The sequence below is a fragment of the Callorhinchus milii genome, unplaced genomic scaffold (genome assembly GCF_018977255.1).
Source record: "Callorhinchus milii isolate IMCB2004 unplaced genomic scaffold, IMCB_Cmil_1.0 Scaffold2, whole genome shotgun sequence".
In the NCBI taxonomy this organism is placed as follows: domain Eukaryota; kingdom Metazoa; phylum Chordata; class Chondrichthyes; order Chimaeriformes; family Callorhinchidae; genus Callorhinchus; species Callorhinchus milii.
This window is the reverse complement of record NW_024704743.1, coordinates 1,462,049-1,476,820: the sequence shown is the minus strand read 5'-3', so window position 1 is coordinate 1,476,820 and position 14,772 is coordinate 1,462,049.

Genomic DNA, 14,772 nt, shown 5'->3' with positions numbered 1-14,772 from the left:
GCGTCGTGTCAAATGCTCACACTCGCACCCTATCTCCTTAAAGCACTTTGAGACATCAAACTGCGGGAAATAAGGACAGGTTATCGCTGTTGTGTTAGTGCGGGTTGTTTTGCTGTCACGGGGGCTTTTCGGCAGCGATCGCATCTCACGAAGACCAGAGAGATAAATCACCGGTGAGCGCCCTGGGAAGCGCAGGCCAGCAACAGGGAGCTGCGCCGAGAACAAAAAGAGCAACAGTAAGTCAGCGGCTTAAGTTAAATTATTATCATCATCATCATAATAATAATAATAATAATAACAATCCCGGCATTTGACGCGGCGCCTCATCGCGTCTTCGAGACGTCTCAAAGCGCTTCAACTCATCACGTCTTCCAGACGTCTCAGAGCGCTTCACAGGATCCGCTGTAAAGTGGAGTGACTGTGCATCTCGTGGGCGAAACGCGCTGTCGTGGCCACTTAAAGATTGATAAAGGCGTCGGGAATGGGGCACACAATTCCAGAGGTTAGGGGGGGTGTCGTGGGAGGGAATCACCTGCTTACCCCAAACCCCCCCATTCCCCCCTCCACCCCGCCCCCCCCCCCCCCCCCACTCCACCACCCGCTGCCTCCGCTCTGCTGGCTCCGGCCTCCTGTTCGTCCCTTGTCCCCTCTTAGCGTACTCAAACACTACGCCCCGAAACTCTGGAACTCTCTCCCTCAATCCCTCCGCCTCGCCCCCTCCCTCCCCTCCCCACCTTCAAATCTCACGTAAAGATCTTCCTTTTTAATGGTGCTCACTGTCAGCGTCGTGTCAAATGCTCACACTCGCACCCTATCTCCTTAAAGCACTTTGAGACATCAAACTGCGGGAAATAAGGACAGGTTATCGCTGTTGTGTTAGTGCGGGTTGTTTTGCTGTCACGGGGGCTTTTCGGCAGCGATCGCATCTCACGAAGACCAGAGAGATAAATCACCGGTGAGCGCCCTGGGAAGCGCAGGCCAGCAACAGGGAGCTGCGCCGAGAACAAAAAGAGCAACAGTAAGTCAGCGGCTTAAGTTAAATTATTATCATCATCATCATAATAATAATAATAATAATAACAATCCCGGCATTTGACGCGGCGCCTCATCGCGTCTTCGAGACGTCTCAAAGCGCTTCAGAGAATACACTGTAAAGCGAGTCGACTGTGAGTTTGTGGGCGAAACGCGGCAGCCGATCGTGCGCGTGTGTGTGCGTGTGCGTGTGTGTGTGTGTGCGTGTGTGTGCGTGTGTGTGCGTGTGTGTGTGTGCGTGTGTGCGTGTGTGTGAGGAAACTTGCCCAAGTCAGTGAGTGAGTTAGTGAGGTAGGGCTTTGCCTTGTAGGGTTAACAGGAGCTGAGTAGGAGGATTCCTGACCCCCAGTAAAAATAAGTATTTTTACAAAGTTTGCACTCCCCAATCCTGTCCCTACGTAACCTGCGCTGTCGCCTCCACCCGCGAGTTCACGTTAATCTCCGGCCTGAGGCACGTTGCCACGTCCCTCTGGGATCAACGCTGCCCGCCGTTCCCAAGGCCACTGTCACGTCGATTACTGTCAGTGTTGTTCCCGAAGAAGGCTGTCAGTCGCCTCTCGGCCAAGGTCACTTTGGTGTCAGTCTGAGCTCAGTCGCTGGCACTCTCAGCTCTGAGTCAGAAGGTTGTGGGATCAAACTCCATTTTTTAGGGCCTTTACGTTCCACGTTCTTGGTTGACCACACACGCACACACACACACACGCACACACACACACGCACACACACACAGAATTAGGTGAGCCGGGTACGTCCCTCCAGGGAGAGAGACAGAGAGAGAGAGAGAGAGTGTGTTCCATTCCGACAATCTATCTCTGGGATTTCCAGGTGTCGTTGGGAGGTCTGGGATTCTCAGTTGGGGGTTTGGAGACTCTTGAGCGACGGTGACGGGTTTATAATTATCGTTAATAATATCAATCCCCACAACCGTACGGAACTTAGAACCTTTCGGAGGAAGAGAGAGAGAAAGAGAGACCAAAAGAACAAAACCCGGCAGCAAAGAGAAAGAGCTTCGCGGCTCCGGCTGTACATGTCCAGTGCGATTTTTTGTCCTGAACATCTGTCATTGAGCTCTCGATTTCAGGAACGTAAATAAGAATAAGGATAAAGAAAAAGAATAATCCTTTGCGTTGGGTACCGCGTCTTATCACCTCAGAAGGAGGTCTCAAAGCGCTTCACGGGATACACTGCCAAGTGTAGTGACCGTGTGCTTTGTGGGCGTCTGTGTCAAAGTGCAAGGATTATTATTATTATTATTAATGTTCTCTTAACAGACTGTGTCTGTTTTCCTACGATTCCAAGGACGGTTAGGTAGATTGACGGCTGTAATTAGACACTGGGGAGGGGGCGCGCGGGGGCGCGGGGGGTGGTGCAGAACGCTCTGCATCTTGTTCGATGATTGTCTTAACGTTCAAACTTGTTGGTATTTTAGAAAGAACCAACTTGTGTTCTTTTTTTTTACTTTTAATCACATCAGAACTCTCGAGGCACTGTGTGCCGGTTGTTATTCGTGTCCGCGGTGGCCTTGTGTTTTTTGTAGGCACAACATCGCTGTTAATTACATGCAGCAAAAAGCCAGTTAAGCCCCAGGAGCTTTAATTGCGAGATTGGTTTGGCTGAAGAAGATCTTTCACACCATTTGACCTCATCTCATGGCCTCAGCCTCGCTCAGTTGGTAGCTCTCTCGCCTCCGAGTCACAAGGTTGTGGGCTCAAGCCACGAGCCAAACCCATGTAGTCCTCACAACTAGGTTCCAACTTATTGCGAGGTATACAGAGGCGTATGTGTGTGTGAGTGTGGAGTGAGGAAACTTGCCCAACGTCTCGCCCTGACCTGCCCGGGAATCGAACCCGGGTCCTCTCGCTCGCGAGGCGAGGGCTCTGACCCCTGAGCTCCAGGACTGCACTGAATTGGGTAAGAACATCACTGGATTATTATTATTATTATTATTATTATTATTACGATTATCATTGGCGAACTTTTTGGAAGGCTTTGAAAGCGCGGACGAGGAATTTAAACTGAAAAAGGAGAGGCGAGAGCCGCGTTGTTCGATCGTGAAGACGCCTTAATATTTCTCCTTCCAAAAAAAAATGCTCTCAAATGCTCCCATGGTAGCGGTTTGGTTTGACTTTGCCGTACTCCTGAACAACAATAGAAATAATAATCCTTCTTATTTGACACGGCGCCTCATCACGTCTTCGAGACGTCTCAGAGCGCTTCCCGGGATCCGCTGTAAAGTGTAGTGACTGTATACTTCATGGGCAAAGCGCGACAGCCAATTGCGCACACGTGGGATTGAGTGACTAAGTTATTATTAATATTGGCGGAAAAGATTGCCAGGCAGAGCGCTCAATGGCCGAGCTGTGTGTGGGTTTCGCTGGTTAGACTCCAGCAGTTACCCCCAACGCACTCTCTGGACTCCCCGCCCCCCCCCCCAAGCCTTGGCTTTTGCCAACCTGTGCCTAATATTCTCCGGAATTAGGTATGCGGAGGGGCGTCCCTCCAGGGAGAGGGAGAGAGAGAGAGGCCTGGAATTCTCAGTTGGGGTTTGAGACTCTTAAGCGACGGCGACGGGTTTCCCCGTGGTTTCAGAAAGGCACCAAGTTGACCCCCCCCCCAAAAAAAATAATAACTATTGTTCGGGTGCAGACATTCGGAAGCAGTTTGGGCAATTTGCTGGTAGTTAGGGATTGCAGAGGAATGTTAATTAGCCATTGGCTTACAATGATTTCCCTGAGGTACTGAAGTTCAGTCTCGGGAGTTGATTGATGTCCTCTCTGACAGACAGAGTATATAATACGCCTTTATGACAGCTACCGCCTCCGCTTACTCCACCCACGGCCTCCATATATCAACGCCTCTCCTCTCTTCCCCGCTCTCCGTCTTACCCGTGGCTTCTGTCGCTCGCGTTCCCCGCACCCCGCGCGCGCCCACGCCCCGGGCACACACGTAGCGCACCCGTACAGCACGCCCCGGTCAGGCTGCCCGCAATCAATTTTGTTTCCCGTGGGGTAATAACCCGCCTCCAACACAAAGGATTCGGTCACTTCAATCCACGGCCGTTTGCGGGGACGCAGCCGAGGGCATTTGGCTGGCGCGCTTTCGCCCACAAAGTACACAGTCACTACACATTACGGGATGTTCCGTGAAGCGCTTTGAGACGTCTCGAAGGCGTGATAAGGCGCTGTGACAAATCCAATGGATTCTTATTATATTATATTATATTATATTATATTATATTATATTATATTATATTATATTATATTATATTATATTATATTATATAGAGACTCATAAGCGAAGCTCGAATGCTTCATTGATGTCATCTCTCGTGGAGATTAAATGATTGCCTTCGGCTTCAAACCTTTCACATCTCTGCTCGCTGTTGACTCATTCCACTGAAGGCACGTTCCCGACCAGGGAACAATCGGCCGCTGCGGATTTTTTTCCCGGCTGTTTTTCAGCAAGTTCATGAATCCTCGGTGAAAAGGGGGAATTGGATTAGATTCGTGATCGGGCGTCACAGCAAACGCAGGGAATGTCATCTTAAAAAAAAAACGCGCGGTCACTCAATCCCCGACTCCGCGGGAGGTTTTCGGCGCATTTCCGCACCTGTCCACACAACGCCGACGACAACTCGCCCTCGTGTAGGGAGTGGCTTGAGACACCTCAGCAACGCGAGGAGGCGCTGGATCAATGGCCAGGATTCTTATGGCCGTGTTGTCGAAGCGCTTCGAAATGTCTCGCTTCAAATCGCGCGCAGAGGCCGTCCCCACAAGCGGTCGTGGATTGAGCGGCCAAATTATTTTCCTGAATTTACTCTGAAGGGATGACCGCCCCCGGAAATGCGATCCGCCAATCGACTAAACAACCGGGTTCCTACTTACTGCTGGGTAAACAGAGGCGCGCGCGCGTGGGTGGGTGGGTGTGCGGGTGTGTGTGTGCGTGTGGAGTAAGGAAACTTGCCTAAGATTTCGCCCAGAACTGGGATCGAACCCGGGGGTCCTCTCGCTCGCGGGGCGAGGGCTCTAACCCCCTGAGCTCCCAGGCTTGGACATCCCTGCAAAGCGCTTTGAAAGGGCCTCCCGACGCGAGGGTGGCCGTATCGTAACGCAAGGATGATCGGCGCGCAGAACCAGTTTTGGGTGAAATTGCTCCCGGTTCGGGGGCTGAAAGGGAAGATTGACAGAGCGGTTGTTACGTTGGGTTTTGTAGGTGTTGTATTCTTGTGAGTTCTAAAGGAGCTCCATTGTCAGGTCCTCACACTCTGACAGCTCCGCCAGACAAGGTGCAGTTTGACTGCTGTCCCATTAATTATTTCCTTCGCATATGTCTGTCCCGCTGACAGCTTCCCTGTGTAAGTAAACCCGTCCAGCCTTCACCACGAACCTTCCCTTAGCAAACAAGGCGGACGGAGTGGGCTGAGGACGTGGCAGACAGGTTTGCGGCCGGCGACGTAAGGATGTGCTGGAAGGAAGAAGCCCGAGGTCCAATCCATCCGTCCGGTCTGCCTTCCCACTCCGCGGTCAGACAACAACAACAACAACAACAGCTTGTATTTGTGTCGCGCCCTTCCCGTGGGGTAGGGTCCTGGAGCGCAGGAGGTCACTTAATCATAATAAATAATAATCCTTGCGTTTGATATAGCGCCTTTCACGTCTTCTAGACGTTTCAAAGCGCTTCACAGATATAACTTGTGGGTGTCACGACCCAAAGTGTTATCCTGTATCCCCCGAGATATTATTTCCTAACAGAAATCTGTCGGATTTTTCCTTGGGAAAGAATCCACACTTTCTGCTTCCACCGTCTGTCTGTCTGTCTGTCTGTCTGTCTGTCTGTCTGTCTGTCTGTCTGTCTGTCTGTCTGTCTGTCTGTCTGTCTGTCTGTCTGTCTCAGGAGTCTATTCTATATGTTTACCACTGAAATAGTGTGTCCGCAGATCTGTTCTGAACTTAACGCCTCCCCCCACTTCGGTCTCACGCCGTGTCCTCTGGTTCCACTGTTCCGGTCAACATAAAACAGTTTGTCATAGTCTACATTCTCTATTCCCTTCAGAAACTTTACAAAAACCCACAATTTCCTCGTCCCTCCTCAAAAGTACCTCCACGGCAACAATGTCCCGCGACCGGTGATGGAGTGAATGCCCAGTTTTATCGGGGGTGGAGAGGGGGGGGGGCAGATTGTTGGCCAGGACACCGGGAGACAGAAAGAAATTCCCTCCTCGTTTTGAATAGTTCTTTAAGATCCAAAACAGGGCTCTAGGTTTAACGTCTCATCTTTTCGTTTAATGTCTCATCTCACCTCCGACTGTGTGCATGTCACCCCCCCCCCCACCCCCAGGCCCCAGGTCTGCAATGGAGCATCAGCCTAGACTATGAGCTCAAAGCCCCCAACTGGGGCTTGAACCCACAGCCTTCTGATTCAGAGGCGAAAGTGCTCCCGGTGAGTTAAACTGAGGCCCCATCTATGTTTGTTCTCAAATCACCGCCCCATCTCCAGCCTCCCCTTCCTCTCCAAGGTCCTGGAACGAGTCGTTGCTTCGCTCCATCCTCTCCCGCCATTCCCTTCACGAACGCCTCCAATCGGGTTTCCGTGCCGCCCACAGCACAGAAACCGACCTGGTCAAGGTGACCAATGACATTACGTCCATCTGCGACCAGGGCTCCCTCTGCCTCCTCGTCCTCCTTGGCCTCTCTGCTGCCTTCGACACCATGGGCCACTCCATCCTCCTCCACCGCCTCTCCTCTCGCGGTCATGGTCCTCTCCTTGACCGGTTCAGATCCTACCTCTCCCACCAGCTCCACTGCACCTCCGCAAGCTGCTTCTCCATCAAAGCACGTTGCATTGTCAGAGTGGCGTTCTTCGGATGAGAGACCAGACGAGGATATAGCGGGAAGGGGGACGAGGTGGAAGGAATTTGGGAGTGAGATACACAGGGAGGCATCGTGGAGGGAATTCTACGTATTAGAGATAGGATGGGGTCGGGGAAGAGATAGGATGCGGGGAAAATGGAAGAGGGAAGGGGAGAGGGAGCGAGCGAGCGAGGGAGGGGGGAGAGAGGGAGAGAGCGAGGGGGAGGGATGGGAGAGAGAGAGAGAGAGCGAGAGGGAGGGAGGAGGAGCTGACAGTGGGAGGAAAAATCGAAGAGGTGTTCAGACTTAAATGTCAGCCAAAGCTGCTTGAGGTTTCTTCCGTAAATGTTTTGGGGATAAAAAAAAATAATGAATTATGGATATTAATAAAGTCATTATTCTCTCGCAGCCGGTAAATCAATTCTCCTGCCCACTCGGGTGAATTTTTATGACTGTCATCTTTGTGGAGAGTGTTGATCAAATCTGAGGCTGACACATTGCCTTTGAGGAATGAGATGGTTGGCAAGAAACGCGGGACTGTTGATCTGTTAGACTGGTCAGAGGGGGAAGAATTTATATTAGTAATAACAATAATAACACTAACAACTAATAATGATAACAGTAACACTAATAATAATAATAATAATAATAATGCAGTATTCCCTGCTTCTCTCCGACCTACTTACCCCACAACCCACCACCCGCTGCCTCCGCTCGACTGGCTCCGGCCTCCTGTCTGCCCCCTCGCGCCCCCCCCCCACCCCCCCACCCCACTCCGTTTCACCTCTGTCAAGCGCTCTGCATGAGGGGGCGCTGTGTAAACGCAACAACAACAACAACAACAACAACGTCCCACGTGTAAAGCGTCCTTCACGGCGGGAGGACGTCCCAAGGCGCTGGACAGTCAGGGGTTTCGGACCCGAACTGGTTGCTTAGGATCGGGGGTGGGGGGGTTGGAGGGCAGAGTAGGGTTAGGAGGGTGACGGAGGCGAGGAAGTGGGGGTGGGCGAGGTGCAGGGACTGTGGGACGCAGTTCCAGACGGTGTGGGCAAGAGAGGCTGAAGGTGGGGTAGGAAGGCAAACCCCCAGTGCCCCTGTCGTTAATCGGGAGGATGTTAAAGATAACGTGGAACTAGTCAGAAAACAAAGGGAGCTTCTCTCTCTCTGTCTCTCTCTCTCTGTGACTTTGGCCAACAATCCCCCAAATAAAATTGTTTGCTCACTTCGCTGCTGTTTGTGGTACATTTGCCCGGACACCTTCAAGCTGCCACGTTCACCCACAAAACACACAGCCACTACACTGTACGGTGTTTACTCTGAGATCTTTATAATGATATGGGGCTCGGTAAACGTTCCTTGCTCTGTTCATCCTTCGAGGGGAGAGAGAGAGAGAGAGAAAGAGAGAGACGAGACAGAGAGAGGGAGACAGAGAAAAGGAGGAAGATACGGAGAGAGAGAGACAGAGCAAGAGAGAGAGAGTGAGAGATAGATAAATACACAGGGACAGAGATGCAGAACAAGAGAGAGAGAGAGACAAAGCGAGTGTCGGAGAGAAAGAGAGACAGAGTAAAAGAGAGACGGAGACAAGGAGCAAGAGAGAGAGAAAGAGAGAGACAGAGATGGAGCAAGAGAGCCAGAGAGAGAGAAGGAGCTACTGAGAAAGTGATGGAGCGATAGAAATGAGTGAGAGAGAGAGAGAGAGTGAAAGAGTAGAGAGAGGATACAAGAAAGAAAATGAGCACAAGAGAGAGAGAGGAGTGAGAGAAAGAGAGAGGAGTGAGAGAAAGAGAGAGACAAGGAGTGAGAGAGAGAGAGAGAGAGGGGAGAGAAGGAGTGAGAGAAAAAGAGCGAGGAGTAAGAGAAAGAGAGAGAGAAGGAGTGAGAGAAAGAGAGAAGGAGGAAAAAGTGATGGAGACAAAGCCAGGGAGAGAGACGGAGCCAAAGAGGGGGTGGAGGGGGTGGGTGGGGGGGGGGGTAGAGAGAGAGAGAGAGAGAGAGAGAGAGAAGAGACCCATTTCTGAACCTCCAATCCGAGGGGACAGTTCATTGGGAGGACAAAACACGAGCTCACACCACATTACCCGTGAACACACACACACACACACGCGCGCACACGGCTGGTCGAAGGGACGCTCGCTGAACAGAATACACAGTCACTACACTTTACAGTGTATCCTGCGAAAGCGCTGGGAGACGTCTCGAAGACGTGATGATGAGGCGCTGGGGGTAGGGTTGCATTATCGGAGGTGCCGTCCTTCGGATGAGGTCTTAAACCCAGCTTGCCGACAATCTCCGCGCCCCCCCCCCCCATCCCCCACCTCCCCCTACCCCCTCCCCCCCCCACCCAAATAAAATTGGTTGATGGCTGTTTTGCGGGACATTCCTGGGTGCAATTGGCTGCCGCGTTTCGCCCACAAAATACACACCGTGCGCCGTACTTTGCGATCTGCCCTCCAGAGCGCTTTGTGGCATCTCAACGACGCTCTATCGAATGCGAGGATCCAATTAGGTTAAATTAAATTAATTTCGTCTGATGTTGTTCGCTTCTGATCTCATCTCCCGAGTCCGAGATCTGAAGATTCGTAGACTTTTGAAGCTGTTGACGTGTCACAAAGCGGAGATGGTGACGTGAGCCACGGTTCTGTCGACTGTGGCTGTTCTGCTCTCGTCCTAAACACTGCACTTTCTAACAGGACAACCTGCGTTTACGTAGCGCCCTTCACGAGGCTCAGTGTCTCCGAGCCCTTCACAGCGGCGGAGCCCGACACCGAACCGGGGAGAAGGGAAGAGGTGAACCGTAATAATTTGGTCGCTTCAACCCACGGCCGTTTGTGGGGTTGTGACGCTGCTGCTGTGCGCAATCGGGTGTCCAAAGTGTGTCCTGTGAAGCGCTTTGAGACGTCTTCAGCCGCCATTGAGTAACGAAATGTTTTTTTTTGGGGTGCGGAGGAAGTATTGTTACCCCTGGAAAGTGATCCACTAATCGACTATCAACCGGGTTCCTACTGACTGCTGGTAAACAGAGGCGTGTGTGTGTGTGTGTGTGAGTGTGTGTGTGAGTGTGTGTGTGTGTGTGTGAGTGTGAGTGTGTGTGTGTGTGAGTGTGTGAGTGTGTGTGTGTGTGTGAGTGTGTGTGCGAGTGTGAGTGTGAGTGTGTGTGTGAGTGTGTGAGTGTGTGTGTGTGTGTGAGTGTGTGTGTGTGTGTAGTAAGGGAACTTGCCTACAGTTTTGCCCCGCACGGGAATCGAACCCGGGTCCTCTCGCTCTAACCGCTGAGCTACAGGACACGTTTATTGGCGGCTGGGCGAGTACGAAACCAAGCGGGTTGGAAGCCGTAAAGTTTCCAAAGAGCTTCTCTGCGAAGGGAAGGAGCGAGGAGCAGACAGGGAGCGCGTAAGCGGCAACTCGCGCGCGTGTGTGCGTGCGTGCGTGCGAGATTGATTGGCAAGTGCGCACGAGGAAATGAAACAATGACTTGGAGGTAATAAATGTCATCCCTTTTGCTGTAACGGCGGGAATGTTCGGCCGGTGAGAGATGCAATCACCAGGGGGTGGCCAGAGGAAGAAAGTGAATTACGCCCAATAACACAGCCTTCTCGTTTATGGAGAAATAATCCAATATTGGAGGGTGGAAATCCGATTTGGTGGGGCTGTCAGTTCAGCCTGTCCACCTGAACACATCATTAATGATACCCTCTGACTCATATTTCAAGCACTGAGGTCTCGGTTAGGACACTGATTACCTCCCCACACCCACCGCCCCGGGAAAGAGGGAGTTTGGCTCACACCCGGGAAACAAACTCGCTCAAAAAAGGGTTTGAACGACAAACCAAAGGTTACTTTGAGAAGGAAGCCTTTGCTTTTTCCCCAACAACAGCAACAACAACGTGGCTTTCACACAGACGCCCCTTACGCCGGGTAAAACCCCGTGGATTAAGCGATCAATTTTTTTGGGGGGAAGGGATTATTACCCCCGGAAAAGTGATCCGCCAATCGACGAACAGCCGGGTTCCTACTGACTGCCGGTAAACAGAGGCGCGTGTGTGTGCGTGTGTGCGCGTGAGTGTGTGTGTGTGTGTGTGTGTGGAGTGAGGAAACTTGCCCAATGTCTCGCCCTGACCTGCCCGGGAATCGGACCCGGGTCCTCTCGCTCGCGAGGCGAGGGCTCTTTCCGCCTGGTTCCGGCTGACTGAGAGCCGCACAGAACCTCACCGTGTGTTTCTCGGTGGCAGCGAACGGGCGTGTTGTGCGGTTGATGAGGCGGCTGGGGAAACATTAGCGATTCCCGGCCCCAATCCGCTTGGGGTCAGCAACGCTAAAAGCGATGTATCCCGTGAAGCAGTTAATCTGCTCTGCGTTACCTCTCGGAAAACAACCGCCCGGGCTCGGCTTTTGTTGCCTTGCCGTGATCAAAACGGTAAAGTCGCACAACTCCTGGAGCCCTTCGCCTCCCTTCCTCCCTCCCTCCCTACCTCCCTCGCCTCCTTCAAGGCCCGTCTGAAGAACTTCCTATTCAACCACACCTTCGGTCACCCTCCTACCCCCGCCCTCCACCCCTCCTGATCCCAACCCCCAGCTCGGGCGCACATCCTTGACTGTTCAGCGCCTCAGGACATCCTCCCGATGTGAAAGGCTCCGTGTAACTGTAATTTGCGTGAGGAAGCTCCTGGGAATCAAACCCAGTTCCTCTCGTTTGCGCATTAATCACTACCCTACGGGACCACCTGCAGGTCAAAGAGGTAGGTTTTTAGACTGTATTTTAATAAGAATAAAAATCCTTCCGTGTGAGGTGTGCATTTACATTTATGTGGCACTTTTCACCTCTGGAGGTGAGGGGAGAAACGCTCTTCTCTCGTCAAATTGTGCCACAGCATCGAAAACTGCATCGGAGCCTCAACCCAGTGTGAGTGTGAGCCAAGTGGGGGTTTGAACCCACAACTCAGAGGTGAGAGCGCTACCATTGAGACAGGCTGATAAGACACATCTGGACAGATGTCAGACACCTGTATCTCAGGGGTTAGAGCCCTCGCCTCGCGAGCGAGAGGACCCGGGTTCGATTCCCGGGCAGGTCAGGGCGAGACATTGGGCAAGTTTCCTCACTCCACACACACACACACACACACACACACACACACTCACACACACACACACACACACACCCACACACACACACACACACACGGCTCTGTTTACCGTTAGTCAGTAGGAACCCGGTTGTTAGTCGATCGGTAGATCACTTTACAGGTTAATAATCCCTCCCAAATTTTTTAAGAATTTGGTCACTCGACCCGCGGCTGTTTGCGGGGGGCGCCGCTGTGCGCAACCGGCTGCCGCGTTTCGCCCACAAAATACGCCGTCACTTCACTTGACTCTGTGAAGCGCTTTGAGACGTCTCGAAGACGTGACACGGCGCTGTATCAAATGCCAGGATTATTATTATGCACACAGCACTGTTAACTACCTTGCATTAAACCCACATCACAGAGAAGGAGAGAGAGAGAGGGACAGAGAGAGAGAGAGAGAGAGAGAGATCTATCAACTGAACCGAGCTGACACGCACTGCTTTGCTCACGGGGTAAAGGGGATTATTTTCCTTAAATCATGGACCCAGCATGCCTCTTCCTTTTAAATGTATAAAAGAAAGCTTCATTAAAACCTGGACGCCACAGTCATTTGTGCTGCGCAAACTGATGAATAGATTTCATTGTGAATGTCACCACAGGGAATTGCACTTGATCAGATTCACACACACACACACTCCCCGCCGCTGCCCAGCCCCGCTCTGGGTGCGTAGAGTCGGTATTAAAACATCCAGCTTCAAAACAACTCCCTTAATAATCCCTGCATTTGATGCAGCGCCTCATCACGTCTTCGAGACGTCTCAAAGCGCTTCACGGAATATAATGTGAAGTGAAGTGACGGCGTATTTTGTGGGCGAAACGCAGCAGCCGGTTGCGCACAGCGGCGTCCCCCGCAAACAGCCGCGGGTCGAGTGACCAAATTCTTAAAAAATTTGGGAGGGATTATTAACCTCTAAAGTGATCTACCGATCGACTAACAACCGGGTTCCTACTGACTAACGGTAAACAGAGGCGTGTGTGTGTGTGTGTGTGTGGGGAGAGAGGAAACTTGCCCAATGTCTCGCCCTGACCTGCCCGGGAATCGAACCCGGGTCCTCTCGCTCGCGAGGCGAGGGCTCTGACCCCTGAGCTCCAGGACTCCACGAGGCATTTTAACGGACCGAATGGCAGACAAACCTTTATTTGGCCTCTTGTCACTGTGGGAAGACAGATTGCCACCTGAGGTCTGTTTGTCGGAGGGGCGGGTATTGATTAATCTCGGGGGAAGCCAATAAATTATCAATGGCTGATAATTGAAATCGGAGGAATTATCTATCCTTCAAGCCTCTTGATTGTCAGCCGTCAGGAGGCAAGCTTTGCCCCCAAAACACAGAGTCACTCCACTTTATAGCGTGTTCTGTGAAGCGCTTTGAGACATCTCAACCAGGTGATAAGGCGCTGTAGCAAGTGCAAGGTTAATTATTATTAGTATATTATGTTGTAGATCCCACAGTACTACTAGACTAAGACTAAAAGTTTCTCCTTGGGTAAAGGACTCAGTGACTAGTTCGGAGTCCTGTAGCTCATAAGCAAGAGGACCCGGGTTCGATTCCCGGGTGGGACAGGGAGAAACCTTCGGCAAGTTTCCCGACTCACGAGCAGTAGGTAGGAACCCAGTTGCTAGTCGATTGGCGGATCGCTTTTCCGGGGGTAATAATCCCTTCGAAAAATCATAATAATAATAACTGGGTCACTTCAATCCACCGCTGTTTGTGGGGACGCTGCCGTGCGCGATCGGCTGCCGCGTTTCGCCCCCAAAATAATACACAGTCGATTGGCTTTACGGTGTTATCCTGTGAAGCTCTTTGAGACGTCTCGAAGATCAGGCGCTGTGTCGAATGCCAGGATCGTTATTTCTATCATATTACTAATATTATAAATGGGGCCTAAGTTATTGCGAAAGTGGAAACAAACTAAATTGGCGAACCTTCAGACTCATCAAATATTAAGCTTCTGCGGGAGGGAAGTCTTTCGTATTCTGGAGGCAAAGTCTTGAGTGGAGATACTAAGAAGCCATCTCAGCGCTTTCTTTTTTAATCCTTTATCCGCCGAGATCTTGTGGTTAAGACACACGCGGCTGAAACGGTGTATAAACCTATTTTTTTTTCCAATTTTTTTTTGCGGGTCGGTGGGGGTGGGGGTGGGGTGGGGGTGGGGTGGAGCGGTGGGAGCTCCAAACCTTTCCGGATCGCAGGCGGGATTACCGTCTGTACCTTGTCACAGGACTTTCCTTCCCATGGTTGAATCCGTCTATCTGGGAAACCCCCCCCCCCCCCCCGCCCCCTCCCCAGTCTCCGCTCCCCACTGGGGTGGATAGCAATGAGCTCGAACCTTTGCCCACGATTTCCTCAACGGCCCTCAACAACACAGCAGACTATTGCCCGTCAATCTAAGCTGTAGATTTCAGAAACAACGAGAACTCTTTCGTCCCCCCCCACCCCGGCCCCACCCCCCACCCGTTCCTCGCGGCAAGAATTTCCACCCGGGTCCTGGTGGTTTTTTTTTACACGGGAAGATCCTTTCAGATCGCGAGCACGTCTCAAAGGGCTTTGCGAGATATAATAATAATAATAATAATAATAATAATCCTTGCGTTTGATACAGCGGCTTATTAATTCGTTGAGACGTCTCAAAGCGCTTCACTGTAAAGTGTAGTGACTGTGTATTTTGTGGGCGAAACGCGGCAGCCAATTGCGCACAGCAGCGTCCCCCACAAACAGCCGTGGGTTGAGTGACCCAATTTTTGGGGGGGTTTGGGAGGGATTATTACC